Here is a 24,146-nt window from a genome sequence, read left to right as displayed (position 1 = left end):
AATAATTGTAAATCCTATGATTCTCCTTCAGTATCTCACCTGCATTCTCCAGCATATATTTCATAATGCTGCATCGCTGTATTTCAATCTGTCCGAAGAACCACCTCCATAAAAGACTCCCTTGTCCTAAAATGTATCCTTTGCATACTGTTTGTTTAAAATCTCTATTAGTAGCCATTCACCATTTTGGCTGCGTGAATTATATGTAAAGTCTTGCTCACCATTGTACTTAAAATGTGAATTTTCATATTTCATATGTGAATGCACATTTCTGTCTTTTTCCTTCTCCATTCAGCACAATATTTATTTCATCATTAGCAGTAGGATTAAAAATTAAAGCCATTCTAAATATTCTCATCTTGTGGATCACCATCATCATCATCATCATCATCATCATATTACATTTATACCTTGACTTTCTTCCTCTTGCAAAGAACCCAAAGTAGTTTACAAAGTTCTTCTCCTCTTTATTTTGCCCTCATAACAACAACCCTGTGAGGTAGGTTAGGCTGAGAATCAGTGACTGGCTCAAATCCACCCAGGGAGCTTCACTGTGAGGCAGAAACTAAAATTCAAATCCACAATCCAGCACTTTAACTAGTGCTGCATCCTTTGGACATCACGATCACTGAAAGTACAACCAAAGCTTTGAAATACTATTCACCAGTTACGTTCTGAACCAGCAACCAAGATTCCTGATACTGCTTTAAAGAGGTGGATTGGTAAGTCATATGGCCTTTACTGGGAACAGGCCAAGCACTGGAAAACAAATACATGTAGAGTAACTATGTAATATTATTTACTTGATTGTATAATTGCAAAACCGAGAAGTTTATTTTCCCCTCCAGCTTTTTTTTAAATGCTCAACCTCACCACTAATCAATGTGGCTCATTCTGATTTGCATGTATTTCAGGGAATTAACATAAGTAAATAAGCCATGGCCTCTAGGAAAGGCAGCAAAAGAAAAATTTACTGCTACTTACTCATTTAAATAACATATTGAGATCCTTAGTAAAAATCTGCACATTTGTGCATGGATAATTTCCCTTGCAGAAGAGAAAACTGACACAATCCTACACACAGTTAGAAAGAGAACAAAACTGCAAGTGAGTGTTTGTCTAAATGAGTGTCTGATCGTGTCCACAGCAGGCATGGGGAATGTGCAATGCCCCCAGTTGTTCTTGGACCACAGCTCCCACAATCCCCCACCACTGGTTAGGCAGACTAGGGTTCATGGGAGTTACAGCTCACCAACATGCAGAGGGCCTCGCTCTGAACATAAGGGATGCTGCTTTGGTCTGCAGCTGCCGTCGGCCTTCCCCATTGGCTATGTTGGCAAGGGCCAATGGGAGCTGTAGACCCCAGCATCTGCAGGGCTACAAGTGGCCCACCCTGATGTAGAGCCTTTGATCATTCCACACTGCAGCATTTTTATGGGCAAGCTGCAGATGCCAAAGGATCTGTTGAAGGAAGGCCCATTTTAAAGCTAGTTCAGCAAGGTATTTTTGGAAGGCACAGTGGTATAGCAATGCCAGGTCCAGCTTTCGGAGAGGCCTTGAACAAGTCAATTGGTATGCTCCCATTTCTGAGCAGGTCCATCTCCCTTGGCCTGGTCCCAGCTGGCATTATCTCCCATAAAGGGACATGGCAAGGAGTACACCCATCGCTGCTCCTTTTTCTTGTGTCTCTTCCTGCTCACACACAAGGGGAAGGTTGTGAATAGGAAGCAACAGCAAGGGAACAGGAGCACCAGAACCTCCAGGCAAAAGTGATCGGCAGTGGGCCCCTGCTGGGGTGAAGACTTTGGCAAGTGCCTGATGATGCTGACCCATGTGCCAGACCATTCTCTACCTGCCGTTTTTCTACTCCAAATCTGCTCCTTCTCCTTTGCTGGATTCTAATTCTTGTTTTGCTTTTATAAAAGGAAGCTCCTCCACCAATAGTTCTTTCTTAAACAAACATGTGCAGAAACCTCATTAACTGTATTAGTAGTTTGGTCAGCTCTTCGTCCTCTCCTGGGATCTGGAAACCTGCCAGGTTTTATGGGGAAAACAACTGTCTAGTTAAATACTGTAAACACACAGATCTCAAAAACAGGCAATTTCTTGTAAAGTTAGCATAAATTACTGCTGGGTAGTCTCAGTATGTAAGGCAGTTCTTACACCTTATTTAAAGCAATCGGAAGCAATAAACAAAAGATGTATTCTATCAGCAGAGCTGTAAATGCGCCAGTTAATGAGGGAAAGAGGTAGGAACAAAGATAAGATGCAAAGTGTTTCCTAATGGGCTCGGAAAATTAATAAAGTACTCTCAGACAATGGCAGAGAAATGTTCAAATAGGCCTAGGAGGATGATCAGCTGGGCTTCAGATAGCCAGCAAGAAGTTGAAGGTGATCAGCTGTTGAGAGCAGCAGCAAAGAACAGCGAACAAAGAAACCCTGAGGTGGGGAAATTTCAGGCTTTCCCTGAAATCACTGTGCAGAGAACGTTCCACAGTGAAATCTCCCCAAACTTTCTTTGTTCGGTGTTGTCCACTGTTCCATTCAGCAGTTCATCTTCATCTTCTCACTTGCTACATGATCCTAACCAATCAGGGATCACATAGCCACTATGACAACATCCTGGTGTCATACAGCAAATCAGGTTTGGATATTGTTGCAATCGGAAGGAAGCTTTCCATTTGTCCACACTCTGGCAAAAACTTTGCTACCTCCCCGGCAAAATGGAGTGCATTGGCTCTACTTGCTTGTTAACGCAAAAATGTGTGTCATTCCCTGGTACAAACATTTGAATACCCCTTTGAGCCCTATTCCCCCCTCATGAGCTGAAACAAGGCCTTTTGTGGGGGCAGGGTTACAGGAGTCTGGCGGTCCATCCGGGTATATCCAAGAAAGGCTTGTCTCATCATGGGCAAAGAGGGTAAAATTTGAATGGCCATCCCATTTTCACAGCTGGCCAGCAATTGCGACCATGTAAGTTACTGATCGGAGGGAATAGAAGCACCTGATTCTAAAATATGACTGGCTGTACATTTCAACCTAACATATACATTTTGTCAAACTTTGAATGAAGGTGAGAGTTGTATTACAACATTTGAAGATCTGTGTATAGTGCTGGGAAGGGCAGATCAGCTGGGAAGCTGCCTGGGATGATGGAGGCAAAATGACATCTCTAAGATGTCTCTACATCTTGAATGCATGGTCCCTATCCTAGGCTGCTGGTGAAGGCTAAGTTGTGGCGTGCTGCAAGTAATTCTATAGATCCTTCCAGTCCAGAAATGGCAAAATGGATTTACACCATAGTGATGGAGCCTAATTTAAAACAGGGGTGCAGAACCTGAAGAGTAAGGGCTAAACCTGTTCTCCATGGGCTTTCAAGCAGGTCTTCTAGACAGATGGTCCCAGTCCCTAGACCAGCAACTGGCTGAGTGATTTCACAGTATTTGCGCAGCTTACTTTCCCTTCCACCATTCTAAAAAGTTGAAATGTTTCATCTAACCCTAACGCCAACCCCAACTCCAACCCTAAGATTTAGTTAGGAGTAAAACGATCCTTAAGCTAATATGTGTTGGCATTTTTGGCGCTTCTCCCTACCCACCACTGGAATATGACCTCCAAGAGCTTCTCCAAAACAGAATTCAGATTTTGGGCTAAAGAAGTTTTGCACCCCTTAAATTCAAGAAAAGGTTTAATGTAAAGCTGGAATCCTGGCTTGTCTTGAAATCCTTTTGTAAAAAAGTATCCCTGAGGATACTCCCATTCTGCTTGTGACTACCAGTTGCAGAAGAACATGAACGGAAGGCCATTGTCTGTTCTCATGTCCTGCTTGTGGCTTTCCTGAGGGAATCAAGCTGCGCACTGTGGGGCAGCATGCTAGACTAGGTTGACCTGTGATCTGATCCAATGCAGATCTTCTTCTGTTCTCTCATTTTTCACACGTATGAAACGTCTACAAATACTTAGTCTAATGCAACATTTAAAAGCAATTGCGGACACGGCAGTCAAACAGTGGTTGAACTGCCTTCTCCTTGTGATCCAATTCTAAATTATAATGACTGCCATGCCCCAAGGCAAACTTCTGTTTAAGCACAACATGCAGGCACACAAAAATCTCAGGCCTGTTGGGAAAAGACAGCACAGTTAATATATGTCTTGTTGTAATAGCTGTAATTTAGGAGGCTGAAAATTAATCTCTTAAATATCGACCAGCTATGCCTGGTAATATATTTAGTGCTTATCTAGCAAGATACCAAATAGCTTCACCCCGTATTTTTTAAAGCTTTCATCTGTCTTTATGGCAATGAATTGGATTCTTGGTATATTTCACACTAAGCATGGCTTTCTTGTCTCTGGTGAAGGACTTGGTCTCCTCTATTTTGCGCCGTGCTTAGGGCGCCAGGGTGTCCATGTGTGTCTGAGTGAGCGTCTGTGTAATTCTCTGTATAGCTGCTCTCAATGCAGTCGGTACTTCTCAGTGGGGCTATCATGGGCCAGAAGTGGCGTTAAGATGCCAGTCAGGCCTCACTAACTAGGCTGAAAATGCAGTTTAATGGCAATAAAACCTCACGTTCAGCTAACAGCACATTCAGCATTCAGTAAAACAGCTGGGACTCAAGACGGGCATAAAGAAATGGAAGAGGAGAACAAGTTTTCACGGCAACCTTGCAAAATGCGTGCGTTGTCCTCTGATATCAGCTGCCCCTGCCTTCAGCTGCAGAAGTCGATACCTCGCAGTGAAAAGATGCCTCACTGTGTGCCAGTATCTGATGGGCAAAGATTTATCTAAAGGAGTGACCAAGAATAAATGGAATGGTCCCTAGTCCTAAAGATAAATAACCTCCCTACTGGCAGGGATCTGCTACGCTCTCTTCTTCCTTTCGGCCATGCCATCCAGCAGCCTTCCCCGTGTCCTCCAGATGTGTGGGACAAGCATAGCCCTCCTCCTCAAATGGTCTGGCCAGGCTGGATGGTGGTGATGAGAGTTGTAGCCCTACATATACGGAGGGCATCAGGTTAGGAAAGCGAGATGCATATTAGGAATACATTCAACCAACGGCCACCTCTGCACATGTGTGTTTTCCTACTGCACATGAATTAAGTGGAATAATTGTGCTTCTTCCCTGACTTGCTATAGCTTGGAAGAAGCACTAAAGAAAGCACCTTACTTGCTCATTTTCTCCAGCCATAAGAACCCAGTGGCCTCGACAGTGCACAGTCTTGCCAGGGGTAGCTTATATTTCATTGCCAATCCATGGATTGGTGCTTAAATTTCACAATCCAAAGCAGAGAGGAGATGATTGCAAGGCGAGCAAGAACAGAATGGAGAGAAAAATCAATCTTACAGCCAGTTAATTTCACTCTTGACTCTTGTATTGGACTATATTTAATTTCCTATTCTATAAAAGAATAGGCAGGTCTGTTTCTGCTAAGGTTCTATGAAGAAAAATTCCAAATTTATGCATCAATATTGTTTAACAGGCCTACACTAAAGAAGCTTGTGAAGGACACTGTACAGATCTTTTATGAGGCATTTATTGGTACCCTTTCATCTTGGATTTATTTGGTTTGAGCCCCAATATTTCTAGCCTGTGACCCGCACTTTTATTTCTGAAGACTTACAGGAGATGAGAACACAAGCAATCATTTTTTGTTTGTTATATTTCATACCTGCATAGAGATCAAAGTGGCTGGTGATAGGATGAGTGAAATCAAAGAAAGCAAAATAAACTACCTTTTTTCGTCCTGATGCAGTAATATCTGCTGATGCACATGTAAACACGTAACTGTATTTCTCATAACCTCCCTGGCTAGCCACTGCAGAGTTCACAGACTGCATTAAACTTTGGCAGGTGATACTGAGAGCTAGATTGAAAACCACAGCTTCCTATAGTGAATTAAATTCGGAGTCTCGCATCCCAGTCATCCAGGGGAGTGCTGGGTACAGAACCATTCCAGGGCTCAGGGCCACGGGACAAAACCAAACGAGGCACACATTTGCACATGCTAATTACACAATGTCTAAAGTCTGTCTCTGTGTGTGTATGTTTGAAGAAACCCATCTCCTAAGGACACCCCTCTTTGTGACAAAGGATTGTGGCGAAGGGCATTTGATTTCAGAAAAAGAAACTCAGGCAGAAAGACTTGGAACGGGGCAAGTCGGTCCCTGTTGTGAGCTAGGTGTTCCCTTCCCAGCAGGACAGACTTTCTAACACTTCTTGTAAATGTCTTTATTCTATATAGAAGTCTCTGAGCATACGCAAAGCAAAACGTTGAACCCTTTCTGCCCCCCTTCACCCGAAGCTTTGCTTAGGAACCTTTCTGTGCCTGTCTTAGGAAGGAGGCATGCTGGGAAACCAGGAGTGCCTGCATTTTTCGCTCCAAATCCCCGTTGGGCCACCCGGAAGCTGTGACGACAGACTTTTGGGTCTCCGTCCTCAGGAGGCTGGAGTTGTCCATCCAAAAAACTCCCCAGGATATTGTTCTTCCTCATTCCCATGGGTGGATTGACTGGGCCCTTTGTCTGTCCTTGAAGTAATCTCGTCCTGAGCAGGCGCAGGCAGGTAGAGAAACCTGGACTGCAGGTGGGGCCGCATCCATTACAACAACTATTTTGTTATCAGAGTCATGCCTGCCCGGGTCAGCCAACTCCCCTTCATGCATCTCATCATCAGAGTCTGAGCTGTTAGCCCTGCCAAAACAGTCAGCTTCTCATGCACGCCTGGGAATCTCACCAGAACACGTGTGCATGGCAGTCCCTTATTTCAGCAAGTTATTTCAACCCCTGGACAGCAAGTTGATGGGGCAAAATTTGGGACTCCCATTTCCTAATGCAGCATCTGTTGTACTGCAAAGGCCGATGGCACAATTAACAGGCTCCTGAGCAAGAACTGAAGAGTTACACAGCAAGCCGCCTTGTCCTGCATCAGGCTATTGGCCCAGTTCACTCAGTATTGTCACACCGAACAGGTTTTAGACCAAGGGACCTTCTGGTTGCTGTGCTTTGCCAGGTGGCCGACAGGGCCATCCCAGAGCCACTCAGATGTTGAGCTAGCTAAGATTTCTACCGCTGTGGAAATAAATGTTTACCAGCACCCAACACAGCTGGGATGTGAGCATGCTTTACTTTCAGGCTATAGTTAGTGACTGTGTCCTTTTTGAACTCTAGAGTAAGTGCAGGTGTCCCTGTTTGGACCAGGACCCTAGTGGAGTGGGAGAAGGGGTGGAAGTTTTGCTCCAAACTTCCACCCCTTCTCCCACTCCATTCCCAGTTCAGGATGCCCCTCATACCATGTGCACTTATTAAGTATTCAGCCCAGTTCTTTGTTTGCTTTAATGGCTGAGTATCTGAAGTACCAGCTGCAGCCTCAGGAGGCCTGATCGAGCCCAGGTGCACATCAGGGAGAAAGCTTAGGGCCCCCTACTCCACAGGTAGAATCCTGGTCTGGATTGGACCATGAAAACCCCCTTTCTCCCTGCTTCCTCACTCCAGAGGCGGGGAAAGTTTTCTTCTTAATGCACAAGAGCAGAAGAAGAGTTCTTCTGGAATGGAACATCTCTTCCAGCATCCTGCTTCCCACAACGGCCAAACACCTGCCTCTGAGAAGCCTTGAAGGAAAAAGCTCTCCAGCAAATGAAATCTAGGGTGTACTGCCTTGGAACATGGAGGTTTCATTCAGACATTGAAAAAAGCAAAGCAAAACAAAAAACAAAACATTGATTTGTGCTTTGCCTTTTCACTAAGAAACTGGAGCTCAAAGTGGCTAACAATCACAGGAACTGAAATGAAAAGTGTACAATGCAAACTAGATTAAAAGAATAAAATAAGCAGATGAAAAGCAGATGAAAACACACCACAATAACAGAATAGAAAGAAGCACCGAGCACTGCAGGCCAGCATGCATGCCAAAGGTCTGCTTGGACAAGAAGTATTTTTGCATGCTTATGGGATAGCACAGAAACACCTGGGAGCTACCCCTGAGAAGGCCACCCCTCACCACCATGCCTGCCCCTGAAGAGGGCCATATCATTCCTAACATCCATGCAGCTTCCTATAGTTCAGGGGTCTCAAACTCGCGGGCCGCGGGCCCATTGCCGGGATGGGGGGAGGGGCCCTGTGGCCTTCAAAGCGCCGGCGGCACCCGGGCCGGCCTCCGGATGAGCGGCCCACCACCACCGCGGTGGTGGAATACTTGATGTGGCCCAGCCTCACCCAGCCTCTACTCCCAGCGGCCCCCAGGTCCGTTGAGTTTGAGACCCCTGCTATAGTTGAACAGGAAGTGCACGATGGCTGCACAAGCCCTGCCAGGACTCCTGTTTTTGCTTCCAATACATTCTGAGGATGCGACCAACACAAATAGAATTCAAACAGGAAGCAGCCAAACTGCAAAGAAAATCTTCATCCCGAAATGCCAGTCCTGGAGAATGGACACGGAGCTTTGTAAATAGCTTTCCCCTTGCAGCTGTCTTTGGCTGCCCAAGCCGGATCTTGTGCAGAATCAATGCCATGCCTCCCCTCTTGTTCTGCCCCCTAGTGGTTCATGTTAAACAGGTAAAAACATCCACGGATCTAAACGGAAGACTTCCTCTGTTGCTCCATGGCAATAACAGGAAAACCACCTCAGGGACCACTTAGGCAGAAATGAAAAGCACCACACGCATAATACAGTATTCTGTGTATTAGTTCCCAAACACAATACCAAAAAAGAAAGAAAGAAAAGGAAAATTCTCCAAAACAAGCAGAAACTGAGCAACAAAAAATGCCAACAAAAGAACAAAATGCCAAAATCGGTGCAGTGTGGCTCTCAGCTGGCTCTCTCCAAGCCATCTCTCCCCTCCCTACACCCCCCCAGTGGCACCGGCACCCCCCCGCGAACATGATGCCAACCGAGGAAGAGATGGTGGAGCACAGCCAGCTCCTGATCCTGTATCCCAGTCATGGTGATGCAGCCTCCACCCCCAGCACACACCCATGGACAGGCAGGAAATCTTCCGCAGATCAGTGCCAGTCCATGGACCGCTGACTGAAAACTGCTGCTCTGTGGAATGACACTCTGCATATTACATTTGCACAATGCAACTCAAATTAAACGAGAGTCCTACAATTTGTACAGCACCTTTGCTAGGTCAGTAGCATTAATATATAGCAACACCCTGGAGATAACCCTCTTTATACAGACGTTTTGATGAATTTCTCTGTATCACCCAAATGGGAAGGAGCAGTCAGTATTCCTAGGTCTCTAAGGTCCAGAAGACAGAGCTCCGTTCCCAGCTCGTTTCTGGATTCCTTGAGCTCAAGTTGTCAAATACTGAAGCTGGAGCCTCCAACAGTGCTGTCTGCTAGATGCTGCCAGTGCGTGGGACCCTCGCCCTCCGTGATCCAGCTCCTCCGTGCCCTCATCACCTGCAGCCATCGCTTTCCTCCTACCTCATAGCGCTGCGGCTGGCTTACCAGTGAGAACGCAAGCAGTAGCATCCACCACGCCTCTCCTCAGCCCCACCGCTGTCTGGGTCAGAATGCCTGGCAGCTGAACAAGGAGGCTGCACTGGTGAAGTGGAGCAGCAACTCCAGGGGGCGTCTGTCCATGTGCCTGCTAGGCTGTGGATCCTCAGCAGGTGCCCAACCATGCCTACCCTTGATGCCTTCTCCCCTACCTTGACAACCTCATGGATCCAGGACATTTTTTGCCACTGAGAAACAGTTCACAGGGAAATGCACAAAGAAAGTTGGCAAGGCCTTCTTCAACAGTTGGTGCTGATCTGAAAGTCCCTTTTGAAGAGGCAAATCCTGACATCAGCTGGAACACTTGAGGATGTAAGCAGTGCTATTACTTACTTATTGATAATTGTGTGTGTGTGTGTGTGTGTGTGTGTCTTTGTCCTATGCAGAAAGGTGGAGGTGATTTTTGTTTCTCCACTCCTCTTGCCCTGCAAATCACCTAGATGGCTAATTTTGGCTATTATTGTTACTGTTATTATTCTACATATTCCCAGTGAGTCAGATTCCAGCTATGGGGTTTCCTATAGGAAAGAAGCAGGGAGGCACATGGTCAGGATACAGGGAACTTCAGATATGGGCAGTATAGAAATGAAAGAATAGTAGGACATTGGCCATCTGCTCCCCTCTCCCTAGAATTCCTCTTTATCCATTCTCCAAAGCAGGTCTTGCAGTCTTGGAAAAGCAGTCAGCACTGTTCTTTCTATGCTGGCTTTGAGGGGTGAAGGATGATGGTTGAGGATGAGCGGGAGCCCGTTTTCAACCTCAGATCTGGGAATCCAAAGCACCCTGTAGCCCTCTAGACACTGTCTAAGCCATAGAACCATTCTGTACAACATCTTTCTCAAGGAAAACAAGATTCAAGGACATTTGCAATTCAGACAGAACATTGACTGAACATTGACAACTTAAAGCAGCTGAAACAATTAGCCATTCAAATTCCATGAAACAGCCAAAATATTAGTGATGTAATATTACATTTATTTCTGCATTAGCAGTGTGGAAAATAAAAGTGACCTTTCATTCCAGTTTTTGAAGGCAAGGATAATGAAGGAACAGCCAAGCTGAGCTCAAAATCTATTTTACAAGTCAAAAATTGACATAGCAGAGGGCCAAACAGCGTTGTGTGTCTTTGCTACAGTCTGTGTAAAGTGGGTGAAGAATATGGAAGGTACACCTAGTACACAGCAACTTCCCTTTCATGTTACCAAGATGGTCTATAAAATATTCATTGCACAGACAAGCAAGGAACAGCATAACAAAATTGTCCCAGATGCTCCCAAGTCAAAGAAATGCAGCACATGTAGCATTCCCGAATATTGAAGCAATTGGGCATTATGCAGAGTCAGGTCACTGGTTTGTTTAGCTCTAGACAGATTATTCTAATGGCAAGCAGCAGCCTAAATATGAGGTTTGAGCAGCGGTCTCCTCCAACATATCTGAAATCCTTTTCACTGGAGAAGCTAGAAAATTAAAAGGTTGGGTGGGGAATTGGTTGGATTCTCATTTTAATGCAGTCGTTTGATTTTCACTTTTAAACCAATATCGAACTGAAACTCAGTTCTCTTTCAATGTTTACCATTCTCTGAATTTTGTAACATAGTTCTGAGCTCAAATATTGCATAGAAAATTCTGTTTCTTAGGGCAGGTTACATATAAAAATACACATATCAAGGAAACTGTGTTCAAAAATGCATATATTAGAGAAGGGTACAAAGGCATCCATTAGAGAAAGTTGTACATGAAAAGAAATGCAGATCTTCATGCATTTTAAAAATAATAATGTTAAAGTCTGATGGCATGAGCTCAAGACTGACTTGGTGTGAACAGATACAGACCAGGTATAGATTATTTCATACATCCCTATTTGGTGCAACTCCGAACCTGTAAAACACAATCTCTCGTGCTTTTTACAACAGTGTTCCCACTGAGGAAATCCTGAGGGGATCCCCTCCAATTGTGAATGCATGTCCAGCTGTCCTTCCCTCTAAAGTATCCCACTATACTCAAGGAAATGAACCTAAAAACTATACTGAAGGAAACAGCACCTAAAAACAGCCGTGCTGGACTTCTGCACGATCAGACCTGTTCAGGGGGGACAATATTCTCCTTGCCACTTCTCAGTTTGAAATAGCAACACAAGCAATGCCGGCTGAGCAAATATGTCCAAAGGACTCATCTGATGAAGTATTTCATTGCTAAATTTACTTTTTCCCCCTTAGTTCCAAGTAGCTCAGTTTGATGAGAATTCAGTTGCTGGCTGTCAGTTGAGACGGCTACCTTACTTTGCATTCAAAATAAGTAGCCCTTCACTTTCCAAATAGCATCAGAGCTTGCAGTCCAAAGTCACCCTCTGTGGATGCTCTAAATTCATTCAACATAACAAGAGTACACACAGCCAGAGCAGAACTGTGACCAACAGCAGAAAGGTCTTTCTTGCTTCCCAAAGACACAAGCAGCAGAGCTACAAAGCTCTTATTAGTGGAAAGTGGACAAACGTGCCCTTTGAGGTTAATAAATCTTAAACTAAGGACTAAGCGTCATTCATGCACATAAATAAGGCGGAAAACATTTACAGTAACTAGGCAATGCATAATGGGATGGGACATTTGGGCCGTAGCGATTCTAATTAACCTTCTCAGCTTGTTACTGGGTCTTGCTTTTTTCCTGAAGTGTTTTAGTTATGTTTGTGTCGTCTAGTATGCTGTGGCAATCTCTTTCAAGTGCTCACATCCTCTGCCAAAGTGAATATATTGCTTTAGTGGCAAATTCCAAAACAAGGAATGAAGAATTGTAAAGCCTCATGGATCCAAGTCTCTCTCTTCTGGAACCTTCTTTCATGAATGACGCCAGCTGGCCCAGGTCCTGTGTAGACATAATGGGAGCCTGCCTAGGACTGTTTCAGAACTGGGCCCACAACAGGAGACCTGCCATGGTCAAATCTAGGACATGCAAGCCAAACAGAAGAGGGATCCCAGAGCATGATGGGAAAGCAGATCTAAAGCCAGGCAGAAGAGAGCTTGGGAAAAGATATATTTGTGTGTCAGCGCCGTGGGTCCATCAGTACGTTTTATGGTGAGGAATTGCCTTCCCCTTTGGATGGGGACAGAGCATCCTATTATAGGTGCCAGCAGACCAACACTTGAGTTAGAAGGGGGCCTTTCCTCATTCCCTTATTCCTTTCTCTTGTTTCTCTTCACTAAAGAGAGGTGAGAATTTTGCTTCAGATTGATTTTGATTTTTAAACATATTCCAGTCCACAAAATCATCCTTATTCTGGACACAGAGGGAAAAAAATCTGAATGTGGGAAAACCAGAGCTACAGAAAGCAGCTACATCTAAGGCACGGTTTTCTCCATGCAAAAAAACACCTCCACCTACTGAATTTGCTTGATGGAGATGGGTGAAGATGTTATTTCCATTTGGTTTTCATATGAATGTACAAATATTTGCAAAGGTTTTCATATTGAGGAGAGAAAGAACTTAAGATTTTTAAAAACTGGATGTAGGAGAAAGGAAACATGTGTATATACCTATCACTCTATGCTACACTTTTTAGAAGGCTTCAAAGGACATGATTTGGTTAACATTAGGGAATCAGAGTGAGACTTGTGGATTCCATTAAGGGCAGCCATGTTCTCTCCTGCACAACTGAAGCAATGCAGCAGCACAGGAGAACGGAGATTCCTTTTGTGCACCATGACTCTCAAAGACTAACAGTGCAGGAACCACATCTTTGCAGCTTCAGCTCAGATACCTGCAATCATATCCCAAGCACTGAACTCTCCTTATTCTTCCCTGCCTGGAATGTCTGGTATCAGCTAATTCACAGACAACTAGTCAGGTCTCCTTGCCTGGCAGCTCCTTGCCTCAGCAACCCTTGAAACACCTTACCCACTGGCCCATCCAGACCAGATGCCTCAGCAGCTTTCTCACCAGCACCTGGACAAACATGCCAGAGGGATTATGAATAGGAGTTAGAAAGGAGCTTCTATAGGCCTTCTAATCCAACCCCAGCTCAGTGCTGGAAATCTAGAACCAGGGTACCCACAACAGATGGCTGCCTAGGCTCTTCCCAAAGATTCCAGCAAGGGACAGCTTTCTCTTGGTGCCGGATACCATGTGGGGCACAGTCAAAGACATGAGTGGTTAACCAACCACAGGCTAGCTCTCTGCCCCTGCTTTCTTTTGCAGGAACTCCTGGACAGAGAATTCCAAGCAATTTTGGCACATACCAGAGAGCCACTGCAGGAGTGGTGAGGGTTTTGGACAAGGGATATCCAAATATTAGTCCCTGCTTGGCTGTGAGGCTCACTGGGTACTCCTTTTGAGTCAGTCATTCACTGTCATCTCAGTCTAACCTACATTCCAAGATCGTTATGAGGATAAATCAGAGAGGCACCCTGTGCTCTTTGCACAAGCGAAAAGGATGGGATAAATAAAGAATAAATACCCGTCTGAGAAGGCAAATGTTGTCCTTCCCTGCCATAAGGATCACCTACAAGAAATCTGAAAGCAAGTACTGGTGCCTGTTGTTTGCCTTTTAAAAAACCACCCTCCCAATTCCCTTTCCTCTTGTGTTATGCCTTTTAGAATGTAAGCCTGAAAGCACGGACTTGCTCATTATTAATCTTCATAAGCCCCTCTGGCATCCTTTCTTGGCTGAATAGTGCCATAAAAATGCTGTAAACAAATACACAAACAATAAATATGCAGATCTTCTCTCCACACTTGCATCATATTTACAAGCATTTTGCTCATTTAAGAAATAAAAAGCAAATTAGCAGATCTCAAGGCTGGGGGGAGGGATGTAAATGTGCGGAAAGCTGCTGCTCTCTGATGTGGATTCTGGTGACTGTAGTCAGAAAAGATGCTTTTTCCTCTTTGGGAAAAGTTTCCAATCCTACTCCATGTCTCCCATTCCTTCCTCCCTGCACTTTTATACACCCGATGGATCTATCCATTGATTCACACATCCCAACCCTCCTCATCTATGCCATGCCATGGGAAATTCAAATCAATTCCTAATATTGAGTGTGGGGCGGGGGGGGGGGGATCCAAACTAGCACTAAAATAAGGGAGGTGATGAAAAATTGCCCACAAGTTCCCTAGATGCATATACTTTCTCCCAGGTCCAAGATCTGGGTTTTCCATGGGCTAAATCCAAGAGCTGTGTGTGCCCATGTGGAGATCTGGGCCTGCTCTCTTTGCTCGTACCATATTTCATGCAACACTCAAATGCTGTTTGCTAGATAATTAGGCCATAATTTCCAAAAGGAAACCTTTAGGATGTTATGCCAGACTTCAAATTAATTACCGTAAAAGTAAGGCATGTGCAATTGCAGTTTTATCAGCTCTCTTTTCATGTCAGCCTATAAAACCAAAGCCAGTGTGCTACAATGGATATGTTTACACAGGCACCTAATCTTAAACAATAGGAGGTTGTTATTTTGGTTACTAAATGACTACTTTAAGCCTGTGTCTCAAAATTACTGCTATTTACAGGCTTTGATTTTACCATCCTGTTAAACTGTATGCAGTTATAATAAACACTGAATGCCATGAAAGGAGATAGGAATCCCACAATTTCCCTCTAAATTTGGGTCTTCACTGAAGCAATAATAAACACTGTGATCCTAAAGACAAAACAGTGAACACTGTTGTAAAAGTCAAAGGTTACCAGGATGTCAGGATGTTACCAGGGTTTTCTTTGGTAAACAGACCAGAGTTCTTGCCTCCTTATGAGTAGGTTTCACTTGAAATTTCCAAGAAAACAAAATCAGAAACAAATTCCTTCACCTGACAGTTCTCCAAATCCTCAGCATCTGTTCTGGTGCTTAGGAAGGCTTAGACACACAGATTTCCCAAGAAACTCGCACAATATGTATGTCTTCTTAGTTTCTGGCAGTGTTAGGAGTAAATCAGATGCACCCAGACCTGAGCCAGCAAGTCCACCCCTCCACCCCACCGTTGGAAGCATGCAAGAAATCCAGAGCAAGACCGAACTCTCACCTTCCTTCACACAAATGCTCCAACGGAAGAGCCAGCTACGCACGCAGACACCTCCAGCTCTGCCAGCCAAAGCTGCTACCGTTACAAGCAGCTTCCCAGCCCAGCCAGCTTCTCTGCTCGCACTCCCACTATCTGTGTGCTCGCTGCAATTTCTCCCATGACTCCATCACGCAGGAATGGCAACAACTTTTCTCCTTCTGTGCTGGTGCTTGTGCGCGCACACACACACACACACACACACACACACACACACACACACACACACACAGAGCTATGGAAGTCAGGTAGGGAAGTGCACAAGGGCAGTGGAAGGTGAATCAGCGGAGCCCAAAGAGGGACGGAAGCACTGCCTCCTACCCCCAATGCTTTTGGAGAGACTCGCCTTTGAAAGTAGCCCCGAGCTGTATAAATCACAGCATGAGACAAACCGGAGGTCAGGAAAGCAATGAATCAGAGAATCCAAACGGTGTCCTGACTCTCAGCCAGTCTGCAAGACATAAGAACCCTCTCTCATCTCCAGGCATAAACAAAACACTAGAAAGAAGGGGTTTCTTTAGGAGGTAGAGTTTGTCATCACCCACAGAGTGTGCTGGCTAGATCCATTCAGATTCTGGCTCGCAGAGTTTGTCTGTGCATGAGAGAAGGAGAACAATCCAGCTTTTAAACTAAGTTCAGAAGCAAGGAAAAGATCAACCCGCTGCCTAATTGTGGATTTGTAAAGCTTGTTTCTTCCATCTGTCCTATCCCAGCAAAGTCTTCCTTAAGTCTAACCCTTTTTATGAAAAACTCCTTTTCAATCACTTTCCTTTTCCCTTCTCAGTCATGACTTTGTACTTATTTGGTGTTTTGACTCAGTTCCTGCCAAAGGAACTGAGGATGTTGGAGGGAAGATTTTAAAGGAGGATGTTGCAGAGAAGGTTTTTTAAAAAGAGAGAACTATTTAATAGCTGGGTTGCAGAAGAATTTGTGGAATGAAACCCTGAAAGTTTTAATCAGATGGTAGCCCTGCCTGTGTGCTAAACATTCCCATACTTCTTTCTTAGACACAGGATACAGGGTCAATCAATTTCAATAAGGGTTGCAGGGGAAAGCAATCCAGTGACTTTGTCCCATGTGATTCAGCATGCAATTTAAGGGAAAAGAGCCAAGGAGCCAAGCATAAATGTTAAGTGTTCATTCCTGTCTGTCTGTCTGTCTATTGTCTGTCCATTGAACTGAAAAGTTAAACTTTTGGACAATTTAACACCGTAAAAGTAGTGTAAAATTGCACAAACACACCAGGCATCTTGTATTAAGTCTCTGCAGTCAAGACGTTTCACTTGTATTGTTTGCCTTTTACTTTGAAAAGGTCCTCTGTTCGTTTCAATACAGGAGCCCTCCTCCATTCCGGCAGACTTGAAAATCAAGGGACTTACTGTATAGGAACTAAAAATAGAGCTGACAGTTTTTTTACACAAGCATTTCTCTAAGTCACCAGTAGGCTGAATGCCATGAAAGCAGGCAGCTTGCTAACCACCAGCAGCAAGACAGACTCAAGTGCAGTTTAGGCCAATGTTGTAAACTAATCGACAGCAGCTTTACGATGTTCAGTGGAGAGGCTGCTGGGAGCAGGTGAGGCAGAAAGGACCTAGAGCTAAAGGAAAATGAGGAGAGGGACATGGCATTTCCTGAAGGCCTCTTTTCATCTACAGTAAATATGTCCATCAGATTCAAGCTGGATGAAGCATCAGGACCCCCAGCAGCAGCCATGTACCATAAATACTGCACTTTGTAACAGGGATATTACTTTGTCCAAGCAGCTTAGTACTGTCAACTCTGACTGGCAGCAGCTCTCCAGGGTCTCAAGGATCTGATCTATTGAGCTGGCGATGTATCCTGTACCCTTCCACTGGCCTCCCTCCCCATCAAGCAAACCGTACATCAGCGGGTTCCTTCCTCAAGAGTCAGGAAAATAAACTGTGGAGGGTGAACATGCCAGTTTTCTACCAGCATTTGCCGTACCAAACACAGCTGTATTGACTCAATGAATGACGTGGGGAGCAGCTTCTATCTTACGAACTCCACTGTTCGTAACAACTCTTCACTGAAGCTCCCAGATCAATTTCTGTTTTAAGCTAATTGTAGATGAGCCAAAAGACGGCCACAAGAAGCCTTCACCTTAATTTTCCAAAGTCTTCCACATGTGAGCAGTTCATCCCTGTAGCTAGAATGAGCTTTCCTTTCCTTGTCAGCCTGCTGGGCAGGCAGGAAGAATACACACAGGGAGTGATAGAGTGAAAGGGGGGGGGTGGCAAAAAGAGAAAGGAAGTAACCCCCTTTTGGATCAGGCCATGCCCTCTCCTGGCTGTAATCCCAACCACTGCTGAAATGTGGCATCAGGCAGACTGACTACCTATGATGAAACTTGGCCCTCAACATGAAAAAAGTTGCTCAGTCCTGACCTAGAAGATGAGCAAAGTTCTCATGCTATTTTGGCTGTCTGACTATGTGGATTGTGGGACAAAAGAGACTAAGCTCATGTCTTTAAGTTTTCCCCACTTACATGAACAGAATCCTCCCCTCAGTGGCGCTTGCATTACAGCAGCTAAAGCAGTGTTATTGAGTTGGGCTCTTAATTTAGGTTGAGTTTCAGAGCTTTCTTTGTAAAGTGGAAATAATGTGTGCACCTTTTAAAAAGAAGAGAGCATGTCTGCAAACAGAGATTCTCTGGAAGGAAGTTGAGGGGAGTTCTCCAGTTTCAGGTCACTCTTCCCAAAATAATAATTGAAGAAGATACTCCTTCCCCTTTGCCTCCTGCATCATCCTGGCAAGAACTATTCACTGCGCCACAATGGATGGACAGTTGCTTGTTTTTGGAATCACATGTGCTCAGCTGAGTCACCAAGTTTTTATTAGTTTTAACACCTGTTGATGCTACAAAGCCAATGAGTCGCTGGGAATGAGACAGATTCCATTCCAGTTTGTGCACAAGCTGATTGGTAATACATGGCTGGAATTCAGGAACAGAATGCTCTGGAGTTGTAGCAACACACTGGACAGAGTGGAAGGGGAAGTAACCCAGTCCTGAATCTCATACAGTGGAACATTTCTCTTTAAACTGGGACAGTTGCATGAATGTTTCTTTGGACATGGGTCAGCCCTGTTCCATAAGGATTCATCCTAGTATTGCTGTTATACTCCCACAGATCTTAATCTTATATGCTAACTCAAGACCATTTTGTGGCAGGGGAATAATTAGCAAACAGATTGGAAATGTATTATTATGAAATAGATTTATATTCCACTGGTCATATTTAGAAACATAGTGAGCTAGAAGCCATCTAGTCTTCCCTGGCTCCAAGCAGCTCTGCTCATGTGATATCCAACATGTGGTTGCCCCTCATTGATGCCCCTCTCACCTCCCATAGAAGCCCATTCCATATCTAGGGATCCTAACCACCAGGAAGTATTTCCTGACATCCAACCTTAAACCTGGTTCCTTGAGTTATGCCCAGTGGATTGTGTCCTGTCCTGCTCTGTAGGGGAAAACGGGTCATGACCCTCTTCCATATGACAACCCTTCACATACCTATATGTCACTATAGGATCCCCTTGGAGTGTCTTCTTCTCCAGGCTGAAAAGACCCAGTTCCCTCAATCTGAACTGATATGGCACCTTCCACCCCCAATCTGGCTACCATCCTTGTGACCCTGCACTGAACTGAAATCTAGCTAAGTCTCTCTTACAATGTAGAACCCAGAACTGGATACAATACACCATTTGCAGGAGCACCAGAGTCTTACAGAGTAGTACAAACACCTCTCTTGATCTGGAAGCCATGCTTCTGGCTATTTGAAGCTAACTTTAAGTCATTCACAAAATAGGTTATATATATTAGACTGCAATTAACATATAAAATTAATATGCACTTATATAAAATATTTTAAAAGGCTTTTTTTGTTGCTGCATGCCAGCACATTTTCTTGGACGTATGGCAACCTTATGAATGAATGCCCTCCAAAATGTCTCTGGCAGCCCTTTTAAGCTCTTGTAAAGTCAAGGTCATCGCTTCCTTTACAACACTGTAATTACAAATAAGTATCAAAGCGATGTTGCAGAAATTCATGGTAAATCCACTTCTGAAGTCTTTGCAGAATGCATCATTAAGATAGGAAAGCTACCAAAATCAATGAGCTTTGTTCTCTGTTGGATTGTGGCCACAGTGTGCAATTCTGGCTTGGCCTTTTCAGAAAAGAGATTGTAGAGCGGGAAATGATATCAAAAAGGGCAATTAATATAATCAGAAGAATGTGGTACATCATCATTACAGAGGTGAGAAGTTAAGACATCAGCATGGTTAATACTGGAAAAAAAGAAGACTGATAACACCAGATAAGGATGCGTGCAGTTATAAATGATGGGGAAGTAATTGACAAGAAAAAATCCTACTCTCCCCGTCTCCTCTCTCAGAGCAACAGAGTCAGGATTGAATAAAATTGTTGATGGCACGAAGTACCATTCCCCACCAGCCTTCCACGCATAGATGCAGCTCCTATCACTTGCCACTATTTGGAACCCCAGGGGCGTATATCCTGGATCTACCTAGAAATATCTCTCTACACACAGATGGGCTTACCTGGCATGGTATTGGCACTTTTGCAACTGTTTGACTTCCGTCAGCAACAAAAAGTTACAGCTTCCCCAAGATTTCTTCCAAAACTTCTCAACAAAAGGTGGATTTTGCCCTTGACTAGTCATAAACTATTTAAGAACTGTCAAGAGTTCCAGCAAGAATGATCAAGTAGAAAATTTTACAGATGACATCACCTACCAGATGCTGGCAGGTATCACCTTTCAGCTAATCAATTCTGAAATCAAATACCCAAAACACTGAAACTGAACGCAACAACATGTCCTGGGTAGCAAATGCTAATTCCCCCTCATCCTTGAGTTAGTATTCACTATCAGATTCTGCACAACAAAATCGCAATTGGATGTTGGTGGTGGTGATGGGACAGTGACAAATTTGTTTCTATTCCAATGGGATCTCGTCCCCACTGGCTGGCTTGAAAACCACCCCAGTCTGGCTAATAATGTGAGTACAGCTGGAATTCTTCCTGAAATGTGGGACAGACTGTTTTAAAAACAGTTCCATTTTTCTGGCACCATAGGAAGACAAGAAATACTATTTTTAATAACAGTTATGTTTACTTTTACCTCTGAGAGCCAAGCAATGTAGGAAGTCATTATTTATTAATTCGGGTTGCTAAAAGGAGGCTAGCTCCCAATGCCCTATCTGCATTCTTATTTAGCATGTGTGCTGTTCATTTTCACTGCTCTTCCAAATGCAGTATCTCTTCTGCACTGAGGCCTCCGATCTTTGCTTGGCCTGCTCAGTCTGCACAGAATGGACAGGAGTGAAAACGAGCATGTTCTAATCTCAACCTAAGGATGCCTGGGAGAGAGTTTACAGTCTTGTTGTTGGCTCTCTTGTCAGAGACGGGGAATTATTAACAAGCCAGTTTCTTTTTGCATCATGTGTTAGGATCATAGCCATGTCCCATTTTCACTCAATAAAGCCATGAGTTATTGCTGGCCTGTGTGAGTGAGACACTGGTTGCTATTGATGAGAGAGCATTTAAAAGACATTTTAAGAGCCAGCAGCAGCTTCATCTCTTCCCTGAAATTCACTTCTTAATTCTTGGGAGGTCCCCTGATTGTTACTACTGATTCTGTGAGGAGATGCAACTGTCCCTTAGTGGCCAGGTTGTTATATGTTGGTGAAAACACCACCTTTGTATTGTTATTTCTGAAAGCTAAAGAGATTGTGTAACTGTGCTATTCCACTATACCACAGTGCCACCTAGAGGTTACTTAGTAGAAAAGCAGGAAATGCTGAGTGTCATGATCAGATCTCATTTCTGTGATGAAACAAAAGTAGATAACAGTGGCCTAACAGGTTTGATTCTTTAAAATGTTACACCTATTAAACTTCTTCTGAACATCGCTTTGTCCTGTTCTTTGCTGCAGTTTCTGCTGGAGAAATGGTAAGGGTAAGAATCACATGGACTCTCTGTTCAGTTGTTGAGAGCAAGATGATGTGGGATGATACTCATGCCACTCTTGCTGATTCAGGGTCAGAAGATGAGCATTTCAGCAACACAGAGCAGGAGTTTGCTCAAGGTCCTAAGAGGCAGCGGAGGAAGAGGCAAAGGTGATCAGCTCGACGGCAGATGCAGTGGCAGAGCAAAGAGACCAGGAGGAAAACGTGGAGATGCAGCTAGCAGGGGTGGCTGCTGAGACTGAGGAATTCCCAGTCAGGGATCAGCCCCTCCCCTCCAAGCTGGAACCTGTGGCCAGGTGCCAGCAGAAGTGAGAGACCCAGTGAGATGAGAAGTGTGTAGAAAAGAGTCGTGCTTGCTTCCCAAGAGCCCTCTCCAGGAGCTGGGACACAAATGTGCTCATAAGGAGAGTTTGGGGAAGTAATCACTAGATTGGGCTCCACAAACTGCTTTGTGTATGCTCAGAGGCTTGTCTGGATGATTTTGGAAACAATGAGAGTGTTTTGCAAAAGGAAAACCTGAGGCTGGAGATTGTCAGAGAGGGCAACAGGGCGTGCAACATCAATATGTTGGAACAGGGGATACTGCCTTAGAGAGAGCCAGACCAATGATCTCTCTGCCCCTTATTGATCAGCATTTCTCCAGGATTTCATGCAGGAGTTATAACAGCCCAGGACTGTAGGCTGTACCCTTCAGGAAGCACAGCAGGCCTGGGTCCTGGTGCCCTGCTTTACAACAGGACAGCCCTGTTTTGCAGAGCTGGCAAAGGACAGTCCCCTGATTGAAAGTGTCCACTATTTGAAGAGATGTCCAATCAAAGTCCAGTCAAAAGTGCCCCACCACCAAAAAAAAAAAAAAAACACCATGAAAAAGAAGAGCAGAAATTGCCCATCTGCCATGAGAATCTGGACAGCAGTCTGAGTCCTTTCTGTTATGGTGAGATCTATTATATTTCTAATTAAATTCTGGCTGGGTCAGGACTTCTAGGAAGAGGGCCTTCTCTGTTGTGGCACCCATGTTGTAGAATCAGCTCCCCGGAGACACTGGCCCAGCACCTACACTATGGTCTCTTCAACTCCAGGTGGATACTTCCTTATTTTCCCAGGCATTTCAGTCTTTCCATATCAGTTCTTTTAAAATGGTACTGTATGTAAAACTTGGCACTGTTGCTAGGCTGGATTTTGCTTTCTATTTTTGTTGGTTTTATTCCATAGCTTTAAACTTACAAGCATTGATATTATGTTTTGTCACATATTTTATAATTTAATTGCGTGAACCACCCAATGAGCTTTGGATATTTGCACAAATTAATCAACATTTGCACTTATACATACAGGTTTATATATGCAAATACTAGGCAAATCAATGTTCTCTTTTGGAGCAATGCCTTCCCCCTCCCCCCCTTTTTTGGTGATGCTTATGTGGCTACCCCACACGGGTTGACCAGCACTGCAGCATCTTCTTAGGAGCTCTTTGTCTGTGATGTAAAATTAATGTGCATGTGGATGGGGCCAGTAATGGGCATGGCTATATCAGGAAACACTGCCTAGAGAAGCTCCAGGCTTGGTTCCTTCCGATGATAACTGAAGACCTCTTTGTTTCAAAAGGTCTTCCCCAGCTCCTCATCTCTGACTTTGTTGGAGGAGCTTTTAAAACCACGTTATCTTTAAAGCCACATTCAAGTACAAACTTCGCTGTAGGGCAAAGATGTGCTTTCTCTTTTGAAGTGGAGTCTCTGTAGCATACAATTTCTCACGACTGTGCCAGAGACAGACAGGAACAGCCAGCATTGTGGGTAGTGTCACAAGAAAGTGGACACCAGTCTGCTTGTTTAATGGAGCGTGGAAGTCTCGTGCACAAAATGTTCACTAATTCAAGGCACATCACGCGTTGGCACAGCTCTGAAACACACACACACACACCCAAGTTCTGTGAGGCTCCAGCGTGTTGTTCTGAGGTTCTGGGCTCTCAAATCAGTCTCCAGATTCCTTCCCATGCCAGTGGACTGTCATGCTTCAAACAGCAATGTATGAAATTGTGTGTACATGTGTCAGCATCCTGACAGCCCGATTTACAAGATTTGCTGGTGCGAGATTGTCGCATGTCAGACTTGCCATGGCAAGACAAAATCGATGTGAGTCTAAGTCACAAAATAGGCTTTGCGCTGCTGCTCCTGCAGCAGGCCCACTAACTGCTCTTGGTGACCCACATCTGAGGAGCTGAAGGCAAGACGGTTTCAGCAGTTCTGGTAGACAAGCCAGAGAAGAGCAGGCAGAAGATGTGAAGCACTTAGAACCCGCATGGCGACTTTTACACATGAACATTGCTAATCCTAGAAAAATGCGCATCACTGAAAACCTAGATATATGCCTAAGGAAGCTGATAACCACTTACTTGAATATCATTACCCATGTTCACAAGCTCATGCCTGAAAAAATGGGGCATTTTTTGTATCCCTCTCTATAAATCTGGTTTCAGACATTCACAACAATCTGAATTGCAGTTGGGGGCAACTGCAGCAAGAATTACAATTGCTTCTAAATGGAAATCACCAGAATCCCCAACAATTGAAGAATGGAAAAAGAAGTTGGCAGAATATG

General features: G+C 44.3%; 1 protein-coding gene across 3 annotated transcripts in view; it reads right to left on the bottom strand.

Annotated features, from left to right (window-relative positions):
• ARHGAP24 (Rho GTPase activating protein 24) overlaps positions 1 to 24,146 on the bottom strand; it is a 274,498-nt gene that overhangs the window by 113,246 nt on the left and 137,106 nt on the right. The window contains exon 1 of one of the 3 annotated variants that reach the window (XM_044428537.1): positions 15,506 to 15,698. The exons of 1 other annotated variant lie outside the window; for it this stretch is intronic. The gene's annotated coding sequence lies outside the window, so the exon portion shown is untranslated. One more of the 3 variants, XM_044428538.1, reaches the window with a different exon arrangement.

This window comes from Varanus komodoensis, unplaced genomic scaffold (assembly GCF_004798865.1).
Source record: "Varanus komodoensis strain SLA01 unplaced genomic scaffold, ASM479886v1 scaffold2, whole genome shotgun sequence".
NCBI classification, from domain to species: Eukaryota; Metazoa; Chordata; class Lepidosauria; order Squamata; family Varanidae; genus Varanus; species Varanus komodoensis.
The sequence above is the reverse complement of the archived record's forward strand: the minus strand, read 5'-3'. Positions and strand labels throughout refer to the sequence as shown.